This window comes from Haemaphysalis longicornis, unplaced genomic scaffold, assembly GCF_048455015.1.
Source record: "Haemaphysalis longicornis isolate Haplotype H1 unplaced genomic scaffold, Haemaphysalis longicornis Haplotype H1 scaffold_8, whole genome shotgun sequence".
Classification (NCBI taxonomy): Eukaryota; Metazoa; Arthropoda; class Arachnida; order Ixodida; family Ixodidae; genus Haemaphysalis; species Haemaphysalis longicornis.
Window position 1 is genome coordinate 192,555,843 of NW_027526445.1, and position 21,128 is coordinate 192,576,970.

At 39.5% G+C, this 21,128-nt stretch overlaps 1 long non-coding RNA gene across 1 annotated transcript in view; it reads right to left on the bottom strand.

Annotated features, from left to right (window-relative positions):
- The window catches only part of LOC144149859 (uncharacterized), a 108,490-nt gene that overhangs the window by 76,083 nt on the left and 11,279 nt on the right, over positions 1 to 21,128 (bottom strand). Inside the window, exon 1 of the long non-coding RNA XR_013318377.1 lies at positions 1 to 21,128. This exon is cut by the window's left edge and continues 21,461 nt beyond it; it is cut by the window's right edge and continues 11,279 nt beyond it. This is a non-coding gene — a long non-coding RNA (uncharacterized LOC144149859).

Consider the following 21,128-nt stretch of genomic DNA (forward strand, 5'->3'; position numbering starts at 1 on the left):
CATTGGACAGCTTCAGGCAAACGCCTCTACCTTGGGTAATTCTGTTTTGCGACACAACCTCAACCCAACCATTTCAAATCTGATTTTATAATTACACCATATGCACCTCATCATGCCTCCAGACTCATCTGGGTCATACCTCAGCCGAAATATGTTTGATACCGTTTTCATTCAACGCTCATTCGTGAACCAACTTTCTCTTTTATAGTACCTTGTAATTCATCAGGATTTCATTTGTTTTCAACCACCATACCGCAATTCGCACATTGGACAGCTTCAGGCAAACGCCTCTACCTTGGGTAATTCTGTTTTGCGACACAACCTCAACCCAACCATTTCAAATCTGATTTTATAATTACACCATATGCACCTCATCATGCCTCCACGACTCATCTGGGTCATACCTCAGCCGAAATATGTTTGATACCGTTTTCATTCAACGCTCATTCGTGAACCAACTTTCTCTTTTATAGTACCTTGTATTGTAATTCATCAGGATCTCATTTGTTTTCAACCACCATACCGCAATTCGCACATTGGACAGCTTCAGGCAAACGCCTCTACCTTGGGTAATTCTGTTTTGCGACACAACCTCAACCCAACCATTTCAAATCTGATTTTATAATTACACCATATGCACCTCATCATGCCTCCAGACTCATCTGGGTCATACCTCAGCCGAAATATGTTTGATACCGTTTTAATTCAACGCTCATTCGTGAACCAACTTTCTCTTTTATAGTACCTTGTAATTCATCAGGATTTCATTTGTTTTCAACCACCATACCGCAATTCGCACATTGGACAGCTTCAGGCAAACGCCTCTACCTTGGGTAATTCTGTTTTGCGACACAACCTCAACCCAACCATTTCAAATCTGATTTTATAATTACACCATATGCACCTCATCATGCCTCCACGACTCATCTGGGTCATACCTCAGCCGAAATATGTTTGATACCGTTTTAAATCAACGCTCATTCGTGAACCAACTTTCTCTTTTATAGTACCTTGTAATTCATCAGGATTTCATTTGTTTTAACCACCATATCGCAATTCGCAAATTTCACAGCTTCAGGCAAACGCCTCTACCTTGGGTAATTCTGTTTTGCGACACAACCTCAACCCAACCATTTCAAATCTGATTTTATAATTACACCATATGCACCTCATCATGCCTCCACGACTCATCTGGGTCATACCTCAGCCGAAATATGTTTGATACCGTTTTAATTCAACGCTCATTCGTGAACCAACTTTCTCTTTTATAGTACCTTGTAATTCATCAGGATTTCATTTGTTTTCAACCACCATACCGCAATTCGCACATTGGACAGCTTCAGGCAAACGCCTCTACCATGGGTATTTCCATTTTGCGACCCAACCTCAACCAAACCATTTCGCATCAGGTTTTATAATACACCATTTGCGCCTCATCGTGCCTCAACGACTCATCTGGGTCATACCTCAGACGAAAGATGTTTGATACCGTTTTCCATCAACGCTCATTCGTGAACCAACTTTCTCTTTTTTAGTACCTTCTATTGTAATTCATCAGGATCTCATTTGTTCTCAACCACCACAACGCAATTCGCACATTTCACAGCTTCAGGCAAACGCCTCTACCTTGGGTAATTCTGTTTTGCGACACAACCTCAACCCAAGCATTTCACATCTGATTTTATAATTACACCATATGCGCCTCATAATGCCTTCACGACTCATCTGGGTCATACATCAGGCGAAAGATGTTTGATACCGTTTTCATCCAACGCTCATTCGTGAACCAACTTTCTCTTTTATAGTATCTTGTATTGTAACTCATCAGGATCTCATTTGTTTTCAACCACCATACCGCAATTCGCAAATTTCACAGCTTCAGGCAAACGCCTCTACCTTGGGTAATTCTGTTTTGCGACACAACCATATATTTACACCATATGCGCCTTATCATTCCTCCACGACTCATCTGGGTCATACATCAGCCAAAAAATGTTTGATACCGTTTTCATTTAACGCTCATTCGTGAACACACTTTCTCTTTTATAGTATCCTGTATTGTAACTCATCAGAATCAAATTTTTTTTCTACCACCATAACGCAATTCGCAAATTTCACAGCTTCAGGCAAGTGCCTCTACCTGTGGTAATTCTGTTTTACGACACACCTCAACCCAACCATATCACATCTGATTTTATAATTACACCATATGCGCCTCATGATGCCTTCAAGACTCATCTGGATCGTGCCTCAACCGAACGATATTTGATACCGCTTTCATTCAAAGTCTCAATTTCGAACTAACTTTCGATTTATCAGCATCTAATTTGTTTTCTAACCACCATAACATAATTCTCACATTGCATAACTTCAGGCAAATGCAACTACCTTGAAAAAGTCCGTTTCGCAACACAACACACAAAATTATTTTCACATCTCACTTTATATTTGCACCATATGCATCTCATTATCCCTCAGACTTATCAAGATCATACCTCAACAGAAAGATATTTGATACCGTATTCACTTAATACTCATTTGGGAACCAACGTTCGATTCATCAGCAACTTTTTTTTTTTCAACCACCATAAGCACGCAATTCTCACATCGCATAGCTTCAGGCAAACGCCCCTACCTAACAAAATTTTGTTTCGCAAAACAAAAGCAGCCGAACCATTTTCACGAACTTTCTATTTGCACCATATGAATATAGTTATGCCTCACCGACTTATCCGGATCATACCTAACCCGAAAGATATTTGATACCGTTTTCATTTTATACCCTTTTCCGAAGCAACTTTCGATTCATCAGCATCTCTGCTTTCCAACGACCATATACAGACAATTCTCACATAGCTTCAGGCAGATGCCGCTACCTCGGAAATTTTTTTTGCAACACTTGAGAAAAACGATTTTCACATTGCTATTTTCACCATATGCATTCATTATGCCTCACCGACTAATCTGCAGCCTACTTCATCAATCAGCTATATGATATCTTTTTATATTACACTCATTTGTGAACCAAGGTTAGATTCATCGGCATATTTTTTTTTCAACCACCATAACCACACATTTCTCACATCGCATAGCTTCAGGAAAACGCCTCTACCTTGAAAAATTCCGTTCCACAATAGAACATCAGCCGAGCCTTTTTCACGTCTGACTTTGTATTTATTTGCACCATATGCATCTTATTACGCCTCACCGACTTATCCGTATCATACCTCAACCGAAAGATATTTGATATCGTTTTCACTCAATGCTCCTTTGTGCACAAACTTTCTCGTTTATAGTAATGTTGCATTTTAATTCATCATCATCTCATTTGTTTCAACCACAATATCGCAATTCGCACATTCCACAGCTTCAGGCAAACGCCTCTACCTTGGGTATTTCCGTTTTGCGACACAACCTCAACCCAACCATTTCACATCTGATTTTATAATTACACCATATGCGCCTCATCATGCCTCCACGACTCATCTGGGTCATACATCAGCCTAAAGATATGATACCGTTTTTATCCAACGCCCATTCGTGAACCAACTTTCTCTTTTATAGTATCTTGTATTGTAATTCATCAGAATCTCATTTGTTTTCTACCACCATAACGCAATTCGCAAATTTCACAGCTTCAGGCAAACGCCTCTACCTTGGGTAATTCTGTTTTGCGACACAACCTCAACCCAACCATTTCAAATCTGATTTTATAATTACACTATATGCGCCTCATCATGCCTCCACGACTCATCTGGGTCATACCTCAGCCGAAAGATGTTTTATACCGTTTTCATTTAACGCTCATTCGTGAACCAACTTTCTCTTTTATAGTACCTTAAATTGTAATTCATCAGGATCTCATTTGTTTTCAACCACCATACCGCAATTCGCACATTTCACAGCTTCAGGCAAACGCCTCTACCTTGGGTAATTCTGTTTTGCGACACAACCTCACCCCAACCATTTCAAATCTGATTTTCTAATTACACTATATGCGCCTCATCATGCCTCCACGACTCATCTGGGTCATACCTCAGCCGAAAGATGTTTTATACCGTTTTCATTTAACGCTCATTCGTGAACCAACTTTCTCTTTTATAGTACCTTGTATTGTAATTCATCAGGATCTCATTTGTTTTCAATCACCATACCGCAATTCGCACATTTCACAGCTTCAGGCAAACGCCTCAACCTTGGGTAATTCTGTTTTGGGACCCAACCTCAACCCAACCATTTCAAATCTGATTTTATAATTACACTACATGCGCCTCATCATGCCTCCACGACTCATCTGGGTCATACCTCAGCCGAAAGATGTTTTATACCGTTTTCATTTAACGCTCATTCGTGAACCAACTTTCTCTTTTATAGTACCTTGTATTGTAATTCATCAGGATCTCATTTGTTTTCAACCACCATACCGCAATTCGCACATTTCACAGCTTCAGGCAAACGCCTCTACCTTGGGTAATTCTGTTTTGCAACACAACCTCAACCCAACCATTTCAAATCTGATTTTATAATTACACCATATGCGCCTCATCATGCCTCCACGACTCATCTGGGTCATACATCAGCCTAAAGATATGATACCGTTTTCATCCAACGCTCATTCGTGAACCAACTTTCTCTTTTATAGTATCTTGTATTGTAATTCATCAGAATCTCATTTGTTTTCTACCACCATAACGCAATTCGCAAATTTCACAGCTTCAGGCAAACGCCTCTACCTTTGGTAATTCTGTTTTGCGACACAACCATATATTTACACCATATGCGCCTTATCATTCCTCCACGACTCATCTGGGTCATACATGAGCCGAAAGATGTTTGATACCGTTTTCATCCAACCCTCATTCGTGAACCAACTTTCTCTTTTATAGTACCTTGTATTGTAATTCATCAGGACCTCATTTGTTTTCAACCACCATACCGCAATTCGCACATTTCACAGCTTCAGGCAAACGCCTCTACCTTGGGCAATTCTGTTTGGCGACACAACCTCAACCCAAGCATTTCACATCTGATTTTATAATTACACCATATGCACCTCATCATGCCTCCAGACTCATCTGGGTCATACCTCAGCCGAAATATGTTTGATACCGTTTTCATTTAACGCGCATTCGTGAACCAACTTTCTCTTTTATAGTACCTTGTATTGTAATTCATCAGAATCTCGTTTGTTTTCAACCACCATACCGCAATTCGCACATTTCACAGCTTCAGGCAAACGCCTCTACCTTGGGTAATTCTGTTTTGCGACACAACCTCAACCCAAGCATTTCGCATCTGATTTTATAATTACACCATATGCCTCGTCATGCCTCCACGACTCATCTGGTACATGCCTCAACCGAACGATATTTGATACCGCTTTCATTCAAACTTTCAATTTTGAACAAACTTTCAATTTATCAGCATCTAATTTGTTTTCCAACCACCATAAAAACACAATTCTCACATGGCATAACTTCTGGCAAATGCCACTACCTTCAAAAATTCCATTTTGCAACACAACACATGCAGAATTATTTTCATGTCTCACTTTATATTTGCACCATATGCATTTCATTATCCCTCAGACTTATCAAGATCATACCTCAACAGAAAGATATTTGATACCGTATTCACTTAACACTCATTTGGGAACCAACGTTCGATTCATCAGCAACTTTTTTTTTTCAACCACCATAAGCACGCAATTCTCACATCACATAGCTTCAGGCAAACGCCCCTACCTAACAAAATTTTGTTTCGCAACACAAAAGCAGCCGAACCATTTTCACGAACTTTCTATTTGCACCATATGAATATAGTTATGCCTCACCGACTTATCCGGATCATACCTAACCCGAAAGATATTTGATACCGTTTTCATTTTATACCCCTTTCCGAAGCAACCTTCGATTCATCAGCATCTCTGCTTTCCAACGACCATATACAGACAATTCTCACATAGCTTCAGGCAGACGCCGCTACCTCGGAAATTTTTTTTGCAACACTTGAGAAAAACGATTCACATTGATATTTTCACCATATGCATTCATTATGCCTCACCGACTAATCTGCAGCCTACCTCATCAATCAGCTATATGATACCTTTTTATATTACACTCATTTGTGAACCAAGGTTAGATTCATCGGCATATTTTTTTTCAACCACCATAACCACACAATTCTCACATCGCATAGCTTCAGGAAAACGCCTCTACCTTGAAAAATTCCGTTCCACAATAGAACATCAGCCGAGCCTTTTTCACGTCTGACTTTGTATTTATTTGCACCATATGCATCTTATTACGCCTCACCGACTTATCCGTATCATACCTCAACCGAAAGATATTTGATATCGTTTTCACTCAATGCTCCTTTGTGCACAAACTTTCTCGTTTATAGTAATGTTGCATTTTAATTCATCATCATCTCATTTGTTTCAACCACAATATCGCAATTTGCACATTCCACAGCTTCAGGCAAACGCCTCTACCTTTGGTAATTCTGTTTTGCGACACAACCATATATTTACACCATATGCGCCTTATCATTCCTCCACGACTCATCTGGGTCATACATGAGCCGAAAGATGTTTGATACCGTTTTCATCCAACCCTCATTCGTGAACCAACTTTCTCTTTTATAGTACCTTGTATTGTAATTCATCAGGACCTCATTTGTTTTCAACCACCATACCGCAATTCGCACATTTCACAGCTTCAGGCAAACGCCTCTACCTTGGGCAATTCTGTTTGGCGACACAACCTCAACCCAAGCATTTCACATCTGATTTTATAATTACACCATATGCACCTCATCATGCCTCCAGACTCATCTGGGTCATACCTCAGCCGAAATATGTTTGATACCGTTTTCATTTAACGCGCATTCGTGAACCAACTTTCTCTTTTATAGTACCTTGTATTGTAATTCATCAGAATCTCGTTTGTTTTCAACCACCATACCGCAATTCGCACATTTCAAAGCTTCAGGCAAACGCCTCTACCTTGGGTAATTCTGTTTTGCGACACAACCTCAACCCAAGCATTTCGCATCTGATTTTATAATTACACCATATGCCTCGTCATGCCTCCACGACTCATCTGGTACATGCCTCAACCGAACGATATTTGATACCGCTTTCATTCAAACTCTCAATTTTGAACAAACTTTCAATTTATCAGCATCTAATTTGTTTTCCAACCACCATAAAAACACAATTCTCACATGGCATAACTTCTGGCAAATGCCACTACCTTCAAAAATTCCATTTTGCAACACAACACATGCAGAATTATTTTCATGTCTCACTTTATATTTGCACCATATGCATCTCATTATCCCTCAGACTTATCAAGATCATACCTCAACAGAAAGATATTTGATACCGTATTCACTTAACACTCATTTGGGAACCAACGTTCGATTCATCAGCAACTTTTTTTTTTCAACCACCATAAGCACGCAATTCTCACATCACATAGCTTCAGGCAAACGCCCCTACCTAACAAAATTTTGTTTCGCAACACAAAAGCAGCCGAACCATTTTCACGAACTTTCTATTTGCACCATATGAATATAGTTATGCCTCACCGACTTATCCGGATCATACCTAACCCGAAAGATATTTGATACCGTTTTCATTTTATACCCCTTTCCGAAGCAACTTTCGATTCATCAGCATCTCTGCTTTCCAACGACCATATACAGACAATTCTCACATAGCTTCAGGCAGACGCCGCTACCTCGGAAATTTTTTTTGCAACACTTGAGAAAAACGATTCACATTGATATTTTCACCATATGCATTCATTATGCCTCACCGACTAATCTGCAGCCTACCTCATCAATCAGCTATATGATACCTTTTTATATTACACTCATTTGTGAACCAAGGTTAGATTCATCGGCATATTTTTTTTCAACCACCATAACCACACAATTCTCACATCGCATAGCTTCAGGAAAACGCCTCTACCTTGAAAAATTCCGTTCCACAATAGAACATCAGCCGAGCCTTTTTCACGTCTGACTTTGTATTTATTCGCACCATATGCATCTTATTACGCCTCACCGACTTATCCGTATCATACCTCAACCGAAAGATATTTGATATCGTTTTCACTCAATGCTCCATTGTGCACAAACTTTCTCTTTTATAGTAATGTTGCATTTTAATTCATCATCATCTCATTTGTTTCAACCACAATATCGCAATTCGCACATTCCACAGCTTCAGGCAAACGCCTCTACCTTGGGTATTTCCGTTTTGCGACACCTCAACCCAACCATTTCAAATCTGATTTTATAATTACACCATATGCGCCTCATCATGCCTCAACGACTCATCTGGGTCATACCTCAGCCGAAATATGTTTGATACCGTTTTAAATCAACGCTCATTCGTGAACCAACTTTCTCTTTTATAGTACCTTGTAATTCATCAGGATTTCATTTGTTTTCAACCACCATATCGCAATTCGCACATTGGACAGCTTCAGGCAAACGCCTCTACCTTGGGTAATTTTGTTTTGCGACACAACCTCAACCCAACCATTTCAAATCTGATTTTATAATTACACCATATGCACCTCATCATGCCTCCAGACTCATCTGGGTCATACCTCAGCCGAAATATGTTTGATACCGTTTAAATTCAACGCTCATTCGTGAACCAACTTTCACTTTTATAGTACCTTGTAATTCATCAGGATTTCATTTGTTTTCAACCACCATACCGCAATTCGCACATTGGACAGCTTCAGGCAAACGCCTCTACCTTGGGTAATTCTGTTTTGCGACACAACCTCAACCCAACCATTTCAAATCTTATTTTAAAATTACACCATATGCACCTCATCATGCCTCCAGACTCATCTGGGTCATACCTCAGCCGAAATATGTTTGATACCGTTTTCATTCAACGCTCATTCGTGAACCAACTTTCTCTTTTATAGTACCTTGTAATTCATCAGGATTTCATTTGTTTTCAACCACCATACCGCAATTCGCACATTGGACAGCTTCAGGCAAACGCCTCTACCTTGGGTAATTCTGTTTTGCGACACAACCTCAACCCAACCATTTCAAATCTGATTTTATAATTACACCATATGCACCTCATCATGCCTCCAGACTCATCTGGGTCATACCTCAGCCGAAATATGTTTGATACAGTTTTCATTTAACGCGCATTCGTGAACCAACTTTCTCTTTTATAGTACCTTGTATTGTAATTCATCAGGATCTCATTTGTTTTCAACCACCATACCGCAATTCGCACATTGGACAGCTTCAGGCAAACGCCTCTACCTTGGGTAATTCTGTTTTGCGACACAACCTCAACCCAACCATTTCAAATCTGATTTTATAATTACACCATATGCACCTCATCAGGCCTCCAGACTCATCTGGGTCATACCTCAGCCGAAATATGTTTGATACCGTTTTAATTCAACGCTCATTCGTGAACCAACTTTCTCTTTTATAGTACCTTGTAATTCATCAGGATTTCATTTGTTTTCAACCACCATACCGCAATTCGCACATTGGACAGCTTCAGGCAAACGCCTCTACCTTGGGTAATTCTGTTTTGCGACACAACCTCAACCCAACCATTTCAAATCTGATTTTATAATTACACAATATGCACCTCATCATGCCTCCACGACTCATCTGGGTCATACCTCAGCCGAAATATGTTTGATACCGTTTTAAATCAACGCTCATTCGTGAACCAACTTTCTCTTTTATAGTACCTTGTAATTCATCAGGATTTCATTTGTTTTCAACCACCATATCGCAATTCGCACATTGGACAGCTTCAGGCAAACGCCTCTACCTTGGGTAATTCTGTTTTGCGACACAACCTTAACCCAACCATTTCAAATCTGATTTTATAATTACACCATATGCGCCTCATAATGCCTTCACGACTCATCTGGGTCATACCTCAGCCTAAAGATGATTGATACCGTTTTCATCCAACACTCATTCGTGAACACACTTTCTCTTTTATAGTATCCTGTATTGTAACTCATCAGAATCAAATTTTTTTTCTACCACCATAACGCAATTCGCAAATTTCACAGCTTCAGGCAAGTGCCTCTACCTGTGGTAATTCTGTTTTACGACACACCTCAACCCAACCATATCACATCTGATTTTATAATTACACCATATGCGCCTCATGATGCCTTCAAGACTCATCTGGATCGTGCCTCAACCGAACGATATTTGATACCGCTTTCATTCAAAGTCTCAATTTCGAACTAACTTTCGATTTATCAGCATCTAATTTGTTTTCTAACCACCATAACACAATTCTCACATTGCATAACTTCAGGCAAATGCAACTACCTTGAAAAAGTCCGTTTCGCAACACAACACACAAAATTATTTTCACATCTCACTTTATATTTGCACCATATGCATCTCATTATCCCTCAGACTTATCAAGATCATACCTCAACAGAAAGATATTTGATACCGTATTCACTTAATACTCATTTGGGAACCAACGTTCGCATCAGCAACTTTTTTTTTTTCAACCACCATAAGCACGCAATTCTCACATCGCATAGCTTCAGGCAAACGCCCCTACCTAACAAAATTTTGTTTCGCAACACAAAAGCAGCCGAACCATTTTCACGAACTTTCTATTTGCACCATATGAATATAGTTATGCCTCACCGACTTATCCGGATCATACCTAACCCGAAAGATATTTGATACCGTTTTCATTTTATACCCTTTTCCGAAGCAACTTTCGATTCATCAGCATCTCTGCTTTCCAACGACCATATACAGACAATTCTCACATAGCTTCAGGCAGACGCCGCTACCTCGGAAATTTTTTTTGCAACACTTGAGAAAAACGATTTTCACATTGCTATTTTCACCATATGCATTCATTATGCCTCACCGACTAATCTGCAGCCTACCTCATCAATCAGCTATATGATATCTTTTTATATTACACTCATTTGTGAACCAAGGTTAGATTCATCGGCATATTTTTTTTCAACCACCATAACCACACAATTCTCACATCGCATAGCTTCAGGAAAACGCCTCTACCTTGAAAAATTCTGTTCCACAATAGAACATCAGCCGAGCCTTTTTCACGTCTGACTTTGTATTTATTTGCACCATATGCATCTTATTACGCCTCACCGACTTATCCGTATCATACCTCAACCGAAAGATATTTGATATCGTTTTCACTCAATGCTCCTTTGTGCACAAACTTTCTCGTTTATAGTAATGTTGCATTTTAATTCATCATCATCTCATTTGTTTCAACCACAATATCGCAATTCGCACATTCCACAGCTTCAGGCAAACGCCTCTACCTTGGGTATTTCCGTTTTGCGACACAACCTCAACCCAACCATTTCACATCTGATTTTATAATTACACCATATGCGCCTCATCATGCCTCCACGACTCATCTGGGTCATACATGAGCCGAAAGATGTTTGATACCGTTTTCATCCAACCCTCATTCGTGAACCAACTTTCTCTTTTATAGTACCTTGTATTGTAATTCATCAGGACCTCATTTGTTTTCAACCACCATACCGCAATTCGCACATTTCACAGCTTCAGGCAAACGCCTCTACCTTGGGCAATTCTGTTTGGCGACACAACCTCAACCCAAGCATTTCACATCTGATTTTATAATTACACCATATGCACCTCATCATGCCTCCAGACTCATCTGGGTCATACCTCAGCCGAAATATGTTTGATACCGTTTTCATTTAACGCGCATTCGTGAACCAACTTTCTCTTTTATAGTACCTTGTATTGTAATTCATCAGAATCTCGTTTGTTTTCAACCACCATACCGCAATTCGCACATTTCAAAGCTTCAGGCAAACGCCTCTACCTTGGGTAATTCTGTTTTGCGACACAACCTCAACCCAAGCATTTCGCATCTGATTTTATAATTACACCATATGCCTCGTCATGCCTCCACGACTCATCTGGTACATGCCTCAACCGAACGATATTTGATACCGCTTTCATTCAAACTCTCAATTTTGAACAAACTTTCAATTTATCAGCATCTAATTTGTTTTCCAACCACCATAAAAACACAATTCTCACATGGCATAACTTCTGGCAAATGCCACTACCTTCAAAAATTCCATTTTGCAACACAACACATGCAGAATTATTTTCATGTCTCACTTTATATTTGCACCATATGCATCTCATTATCCCTCAGACTTATCAAGATCATACCTCAACAGAAAGATATTTGATACCGTATTCACTTAACACTCATTTGGGAACCAACGTTCGATTCATCAGCAACTTTTTTTTTTCAACCACCATAAGCACGCAATTCTCACATCACATAGCTTCAGGCAAACGCCCCTACCTAACAAAATTTTGTTTCGCAACACAAAAGCAGCCGAACCATTTTCACGAACTTTCTATTTGCACCATATGAATATAGTTATGCCTCACCGACTTATCCGGATCATACCTAACCCGAAAGATATTTGATACCGTTTTCATTTTATACCCCTTTCCGAAGCAACTTTCGATTCATCAGCATCTCTGCTTTCCAACGACCATATACAGACAATTCTCACATAGCTTCAGGCAGACGCCGCTACCTCGGAAATTTTTTTTGCAACACTTGAGAAAAACGATTCACATTGATATTTTCACCATATGCATTCATTATGCCTCACCGACTAATCTGCAGCCTACCTCATCAATCAGCTATATGATACCTTTTTATATTACACTCATTTGTGAACCAAGGTTAGATTCATCGGCATATTTTTTTTCAACCACCATAACCACACAATTCTCACATCGCATAGCTTCAGGAAAACGCCTCTACCTTGAAAAATTCCGTTCCACAATAGAACATCAGCCGAGCCTTTTTCACGTCTGACTTTGTATTTATTCGCACCATATGCATCTTATTACGCCTCACCGACTTATCCGTATCATACCTCAACCGAAAGATATTTGATATCGTTTTCACTCAATGCTCCATTGTGCACAAACTTTCTCTTTTATAGTAATGTTGCATTTTAATTCATCATCATCTCATTTGTTTCAACCACAATATCGCAATTCGCACATTCCACAGCTTCAGGCAAACGCCTCTACCTTGGGTATTTCCGTTTTGCGACACCTCAACCCAACCATTTCAAATCTGATTTTATAATTACACCATATGCGCCTCATCATGCCTCAACGACTCATCTGGGTCATACCTCAGCCGAAATATGTTTGATACCGTTTTAAATCAACGCTCATTCGTGAACCAACTTTCTCTTTTATAGTACCTTGTAATTCATCAGGATTTCATTTGTTTTCAACCACCATATCGCAATTCGCACATTGGACAGCTTCAGGCAAACGCCTCTACCTTGGGTAATTTTGTTTTGCGACACAACCTCAACCCAACCATTTCAAATCTGATTTTATAATTACACCATATGCACCTCATCATGCCTCCAGACTCATCTGGGTCATACCTCAGCCGAAATATGTTTGATACCGTTTAAATTCAACGCTCATTCGTGAACCAACTTTCACTTTTATAGTACCTTGTAATTCATCAGGATTTCATTTGTTTTCAACCACCATACCGCAATTCGCACATTGGACAGCTTCAGGCAAACGCCTCTACCTTGGGTAATTCTGTTTTGCGACACAACCTCAACCCAACCATTTCAAATCTTATTTTAAAATTACACCATATGCACCTCATCATGCCTCCAGACTCATCTGGGTCATACCTCAGCCGAAATATGTTTGATACCGTTTTCATTCAACGCTCATTCGTGAACCAACTTTCTCTTTTATAGTACCTTGTAATTCATCAGGATTTCATTTGTTTTCAACCACCATACCGCAATTCGCACATTGGACAGCTTCAGGCAAACGCCTCTACCTTGGGTAATTCTGTTTTGCGACACAACCTCAACCCAACCATTTCAAATCTGATTTTATAATTACACCATATGCACCTCATCATGCCTCCAGACTCATCTGGGTCATACCTCAGCCGAAATATGTTTGATACAGTTTTCATTTAACGCGCATTCGTGAACCAACTTTCTCTTTTATAGTACCTTGTATTGTAATTCATCAGGATCTCATTTGTTTTCAACCACCATACCGCAATTCGCACATTGGACAGCTTCAGGCAAACGCCTCTACCTTGGGTAATTCTGTTTTGCGACACAACCTCAACCCAACCATTTCAAATCTGATTTTATAATTACACCATATGCACCTCATCAGGCCTCCAGACTCATCTGGGTCATACCTCAGCCGAAATATGTTTGATACCGTTTTAATTCAACGCTCATTCGTGAACCAACTTTCTCTTTTATAGTACCTTGTAATTCATCAGGATTTCATTTGTTTTCAACCACCATACCGCAATTCGCACATTGGACAGCTTCAGGCAAACGCCTCTACCTTGGGTAATTCTGTTTTGCGACACAACCTCAACCCAACCATTTCAAATCTGATTTTATAATTACACCATATGCACCTCATCATGCCTCCACGACTCATCTGGGTCATACCTCAGCCGAAATATGTTTGATACCGTTTTAAATCAACGCTCATTCGTGAACCAACTTTCTCTTTTATAGTACCTTGTAATTCATCAGGATTTCATTTGTTTTCAACCACCATATCGCAATTCGCACATTGGACAGCTTCAGGCAAACGCCTCTACCTTGGGTAATTCTGTTTTGCGACACAACCTCAACCCAACCATTTCAAATCTGATTTTATAATTACACCATATGCGCCTCATAATGCCTTCACGACTCATCTGGGTCATACCTCAGCCTAAAGATGATTGATACCGTTTTCATCCAACACTCATTCGTGAACACACTTTCTCTTTTATAGTATCCTGTATTGTAACTCATCAGAATCAAATTTTTTTTCTACCACCATAACGCAATTCGCAAATTTCACAGCTTCAGGCAAGTGCCTCTACCTGTGGTAATTCTGTTTTACGACACACCTCAACCCAACCATATCACATCTGATTTTATAATTACACCATATGCGCCTCATGATGCCTTCAAGACTCATCTGGATCGTGCCTCAACCGAACGATATTTGATACCGCTTTCATTCAAAGTCTCAATTTCGAACTAACTTTCGATTTATCAGCATCTAATTTGTTTTCTAACCACCATAACACAATTCTCACATTGCATAACTTCAGGCAAATGCAACTACCTTGAAAAAGTCCGTTTCGCAACACAACACACAAAATTATTTTCACATCTCACTTTATATTTGCACCATATGCATCTCATTATCCCTCAGACTTATCAAGATCATACCTCAACAGAAAGATATTTGATACCGTATTCACTTAATACTCATTTGGGAACCAACGTTCGCATCAGCAACTTTTTTTTTTTCAACCACCATAAGCACGCAATTCTCACATCGCATAGCTTCAGGCAAACGCCCCTACCTAACAAAATTTTGTTTCGCAACACAAAAGCAGCCGAACCATTTTCACGAACTTTCTATTTGCACCATATGAATATAGTTATGCCTCACCGACTTATCCGGATCATACCTAACCCGAAAGATATTTGATACCGTTTTCATTTTATACCCTTTTCCGAAGCAACTTTCGATTCATCAGCATCTCTGCTTTCCAACGACCATATACAGACAATTCTCACATAGCTTCAGGCAGACGCCGCTACCTCGGAAATTTTTTTTGCAACACTTGAGAAAAACGATTTTCACATTGCTATTTTCACCATATGCATTCATTATGCCTCACCGACTAATCTGCAGCCTACCTCATCAATCAGCTATATGATATCTTTTTATATTACACTCATTTGTGAACCAAGGTTAGATTCATCGGCATATTTTTTTTCAACCACCATAACCACACAATTCTCACATCGCATAGCTTCAGGAAAACGCCTCTACCTTGAAAAATTCTGTTCCACAATAGAACATCAGCCGAGCCTTTTTCACGTCTGACTTTGTATTTATTTGCACCATATGCATCTTATTACGCCTCACCGACTTATCCGTATCATACCTCAACCGAAAGATATTTGATATCGTTTTCACTCAATGCTCCTTTGTGCACAAACTTTCTCGTTTATAGTAATGTTGCATTTTAATTCATCATCATCTCATTTGTTTCAACCACAATATCGCAATTCGCACATTCCACAGCTTCAGGCAAACGCCTCTACCTTGGGTATTTCCGTTTTGCGACACAACCTCAACCCAACCATTTCACATCTGATTTTATAATTACACCATATGCGCCTCATCATGCCTCCACGACTCATCTGGGTCATACATCAGCCTAAAGATATGATACCGTTTTCATTTAACGCTCATTCGTGAACCAACTTTCTCTTTTATAGTACCTTAAATTGTAATTCATCAGGATCTCATTTGTTTTCAACCACCATACCGCAATTCGCACATTTCACAGCTTCAGGCAAACGCCTCTACCTTGGGTAATTCTGTTTTGCGACACAACCTCACCCCAACCATTTCAAATCTGATTTTATAATTACACTATATGCGCCTCATCATGCCTCCACGACTCATCTGGGTCATACCTCAGCCGAAAGATGTTTTATACCGTTTTCATTTAACGCTCATTCGTGAACCAACTTTCTCTTTTATAGTACCTTGTATTGTAATTCATCAGGATCTCATTTGTTTTCAATCACCATACCGCAATTCGCACATTTCACAGCTTCAGGCAAACGCCTCTACCTTGGGTAATTCTGTTTTGCGACACAACCTCAACCCAACCATTTCAAATCTGATTTTATAATTACACTATATGCGCCTCATCATGCCTCCCCGACTCATCTGGGTCATACCTCAGCCGAAAGATGTTTTATACCGTTTTCATTTAACGCTCATTCGTGAACCAACTTTCTCTTTTATAGTACCTTGTATTGTAATTCATCAGGATCTCATTTGTTTTCAACCACCATACCGCAATTCGCACATTTCACAGCTTCAGGCAAACGCCTCTACCTTGGGTAATTCTGTTTTGCAACACAACCTCAACCCAACCATTTCAAATCTGATTTTATAATTACACCATATGCGCCTCATCATGCCTCCACGACTCATCTGGGTCATACATCAGCCTAAAGATATGATACCGTTTTCATCCAACGCTCATTCGTGAACCAACTTTCTCTTTTATAGTATCTTGTATTGTAATTCATCAGAATCTCATTTGTTTTCTACCACCATAACGCAATTCGCAAATTTCACAGCTTCAGGCAAACGCCTCTACCTTTGGTAATTCTGTTTTGCGACACAACCATATATTTACACCATATGCGCCTTATCATTCCTCCACGACTCATCTGGGTCATACATGAGCCGAAAGATGTTTGATACCGTTTTCATCCAACCCTCATTCGTGAACCAACTTTCTCTTTTATAGTACCTTGTATTGTAATTCATCAGGACCTCATTTGTTTTCAACCACCATACCGCAATTCGCACATTTCACAGCTTCAGGCAAACGCCTCTACCTTGGGTAATTCTGTTTTGCGACACAACCTCAACCCAAGCATTTCACATCTGATTTTATAATTACACCATATGCATCTCATCATGCTTCCAGGACTCATCTGGGTCACACCTCAGCCGAAAGATGTTTGATACAGTTTTCATTCAATGCTCATTTGTGAACCAAATTTTCTTTTATAGTACCTTGTATTGTAATTCATCAGGATCTCATTTGTTTTCTACCACCATAACGCAATTCGCACATTTCACAGCTTCAGGCATACGCGTCTACCTTGGGTAATTCCGTTTTGCGACAACCTCAACCCAACCATTTCACATCTGATTTTATAATTACACCATATGCATCTCATCATGCTTCCACGACTCATCTGGGTCATACCTCAGCCGAAAGATATTTGACACCATTTTCATTCAACGCTCCTTTGTGCACCAACTTTCTTTTTTATAGCAACTTTGCATTGTAATTTATCAGCATCTCGTGTTTTCAACCACCATAATGCAATTGAACATTCCAAAGCTTCAGGCAAACGTTTCAACCTTAGGTAATTCTGTTTTGCAACTACCTCAACCCAACCATTTCACATCTGATTTTATAATTGCACCATATCCATCTCATCATGCCTCACCGGCTTATTCCGATCAAACCTCAAATGAAAGATATTTGATACTGTTTACATTACACTTTCATTTCGGAACTAACTTCAGTTCATCAGCATCTAATTTGTTTCCCAACCACAATAACCACACAATTCTCACATCGCATAGCTTCAGGTAAACGCCTTTACCTTGGAAAATTCCATTTCACAACACAACACATGCCGAATTATTGTGACGTCTAAATTTATATTTGCACGATATGCATCTCATTATGCCTTAGAGACTTATCCAGATCATACCTCAACCGAAAGATATTTGATGCCGTTTTTATTTAACACCCATTTCCGAACCAACTTTCGATTCATGAGCATCTCAGTTTTCCAATGACCATACTCACACAATTCTCACTTTGCATAGCTTCAGGCAAACGCCCCTACCTTGGAAATTTTTTTTGCAACACTTGAGCAAAACCATTCTCACATTGATATTTGCACCATATGCATCTCATTATGCCTCAGAGACTTATCCAGATCATACCTCAACCGAAAGATATTTGATGCCGTTTTTATTAACCCCCATTTCCAAACCAACTTTCGATTCATGAGCATCTCAGTGTTCCAATGACCATATCCACACAATTCTCACATTGCATAGCTTCAGGCAAACGCCCCTACCTTGGAAATTTTTTTGCAACACTTGAGCAAAACCATTCTCACATTGATATTTGCACCATATGCATCTCATTATGCCTCACCGACTAATCTGCATCATACTCATCAATTACCTATATGATACCGTTTTATATTACACTCATTTGTGAATCAACTTTCGCATCTATAGTATATCACCTTTCATCAGTCCATCATTTGGTTTCCAATCACCATAAACCCAAAATTCTCGCAATCGCATGTTAGGCAAAAGCCTCTACCAAAGAAAATTTAGTTTTTGCGTTAACCTCAGCCCAACTATTCTCAGGCCTATTATTGTTGCACCACCTGCATCTTATTATACTTCACCAAATTCAGTATCTAGTTCACACCTTGGATTTTCCAACCACCATAACCACACAATTCCACATCGCATAGCTTCAGGCAAACGCCCCTACCTAGGAAAATTCAGTTTCGCAATACAACATGAGCCGAACCATTTTCACGTCTTTCTATTTGCACCATATGCATGTCATTATGCCTCACCGACTCATCTGGATCATAACTCAACCGAACGATATTCGATACCGTTTCCATTTAACACTCATTTCCGAACAAACTTTCGATTCTTCGGCATCTTACTTGTTTTCCAACCACCATAACCACACAATTCTCACATCGCATAGCTTCAGGTAAACGCCTTTACCTTGGAAAATTCCATTTCACAACACAACACATGCCGAATTATTGTGACGTCTAAATTTATATTTGCACGATATGCATCTCATTATGCCTTAGAGACTTATCCAGATCATACCTCAACCGAAAGATATTTGATGCCGTTTTTATTTAACACCCATTTCCGAACCAACTTTCGATTCATGAGCATCTCAGTTTTCCAATGACCATACTCACACAATTCTCACTTTGCATAGCTTCAGGCAAACGCCCCTACCTTGGAAATTTTTTTTGCAACACTTGAGCAAAACCATTCTCACATTGATATTTGCACCATATGCATCTCATTATGCCTCAGAGACTTATCCAGATCATACCTCAACCGAAAGATATTTGATGCCGTTTTTATTAACCCCCATTTCCAAACCAACTTTCGATTCATGAGCATCTCAGTGTTCCAATGACCATATCCACACAATTCTCACATTGCATAGCTTCAGGCAAACGCCCCTACCTTGGAAATTTTTTTGCAACACTTGAGCAAAACCATTCTCACATTGATATTTGCACCATATGCATCTCATTATGCCTCACCGACTAATCTGCATCATACTCATCAATTACCTATATGATACCGTTTTATATTACACTCATTTGTGAATCAACTTTCGCATCTATAGTATATCACCTTTCATCAGTCCATCATTTGGTTTCCAATCACCATAAACCCAAAATTCTCGCAATCGCATGTTAGGCAAAAGCCTCTACCAAAGAAAATTTAGTTTTTGCGTTAACCTCAGCCCAACTATTCTCAGGCCTATTATTGTTGCACCACCTGCATCTTATTATACTTCACCAAATTCAGTATCTAGTTCACACCTTGGATTTTCCAACCACCATAACCACACAATTCCACATCGCATAGCTTCAGGCAAACGCCCCTACCTAGGAAAATTCAGTTTCGCAATACAACATGAGCCGAACCATTTTCACGTCTTTCTATTTGCACCATATGCATGTCATTATGCCTCACCGACTCATCTGGATCATAACTCAACCGAACGATATTCGATACCGTTTCCATTTAACACTCATTTCCGAACAAACTTTCGATTCTTCGGCATCTTACTTGTTTTCCAACCACCATAACCACACAATTCTCACATCGCACAGCTTCAGGCAAACGCCTCTATCTTGAGAAATTTTGTTTTGCGACACATCCTAAACCCACCATTTTCACATCTGATTTTATATTTGCACGATATGCATCTCACAATGCTTTACAGGCTCATCTGGATCACTCCTCAACAGAAAGAAATTTGATACCGTTTTTATGTGACGCTCATTTGTGAAGTGTCTCTCTTACAGTACCTTTGTGTCGTAATTTATCAGCATCCAATTTGTTTTTTAGCCACGATACCGCAATTACTACCGCAGAGCTTCAGGCAAACGCCAATACCTTGGAAAATTCCGTTTTGTCTCAGCCTCAAACCAACCATTTTCGCATTGTATTTTATATTTGCACAACGAAATCTCATTATGCCTCACCGACACATCTGGACCATACTTCAGCCAAAAGATATTTAATACCGGTTTCATTCAACGGTCATTTGGAAACCAACCTTCTCTTTTATACTTCCTTTGTAT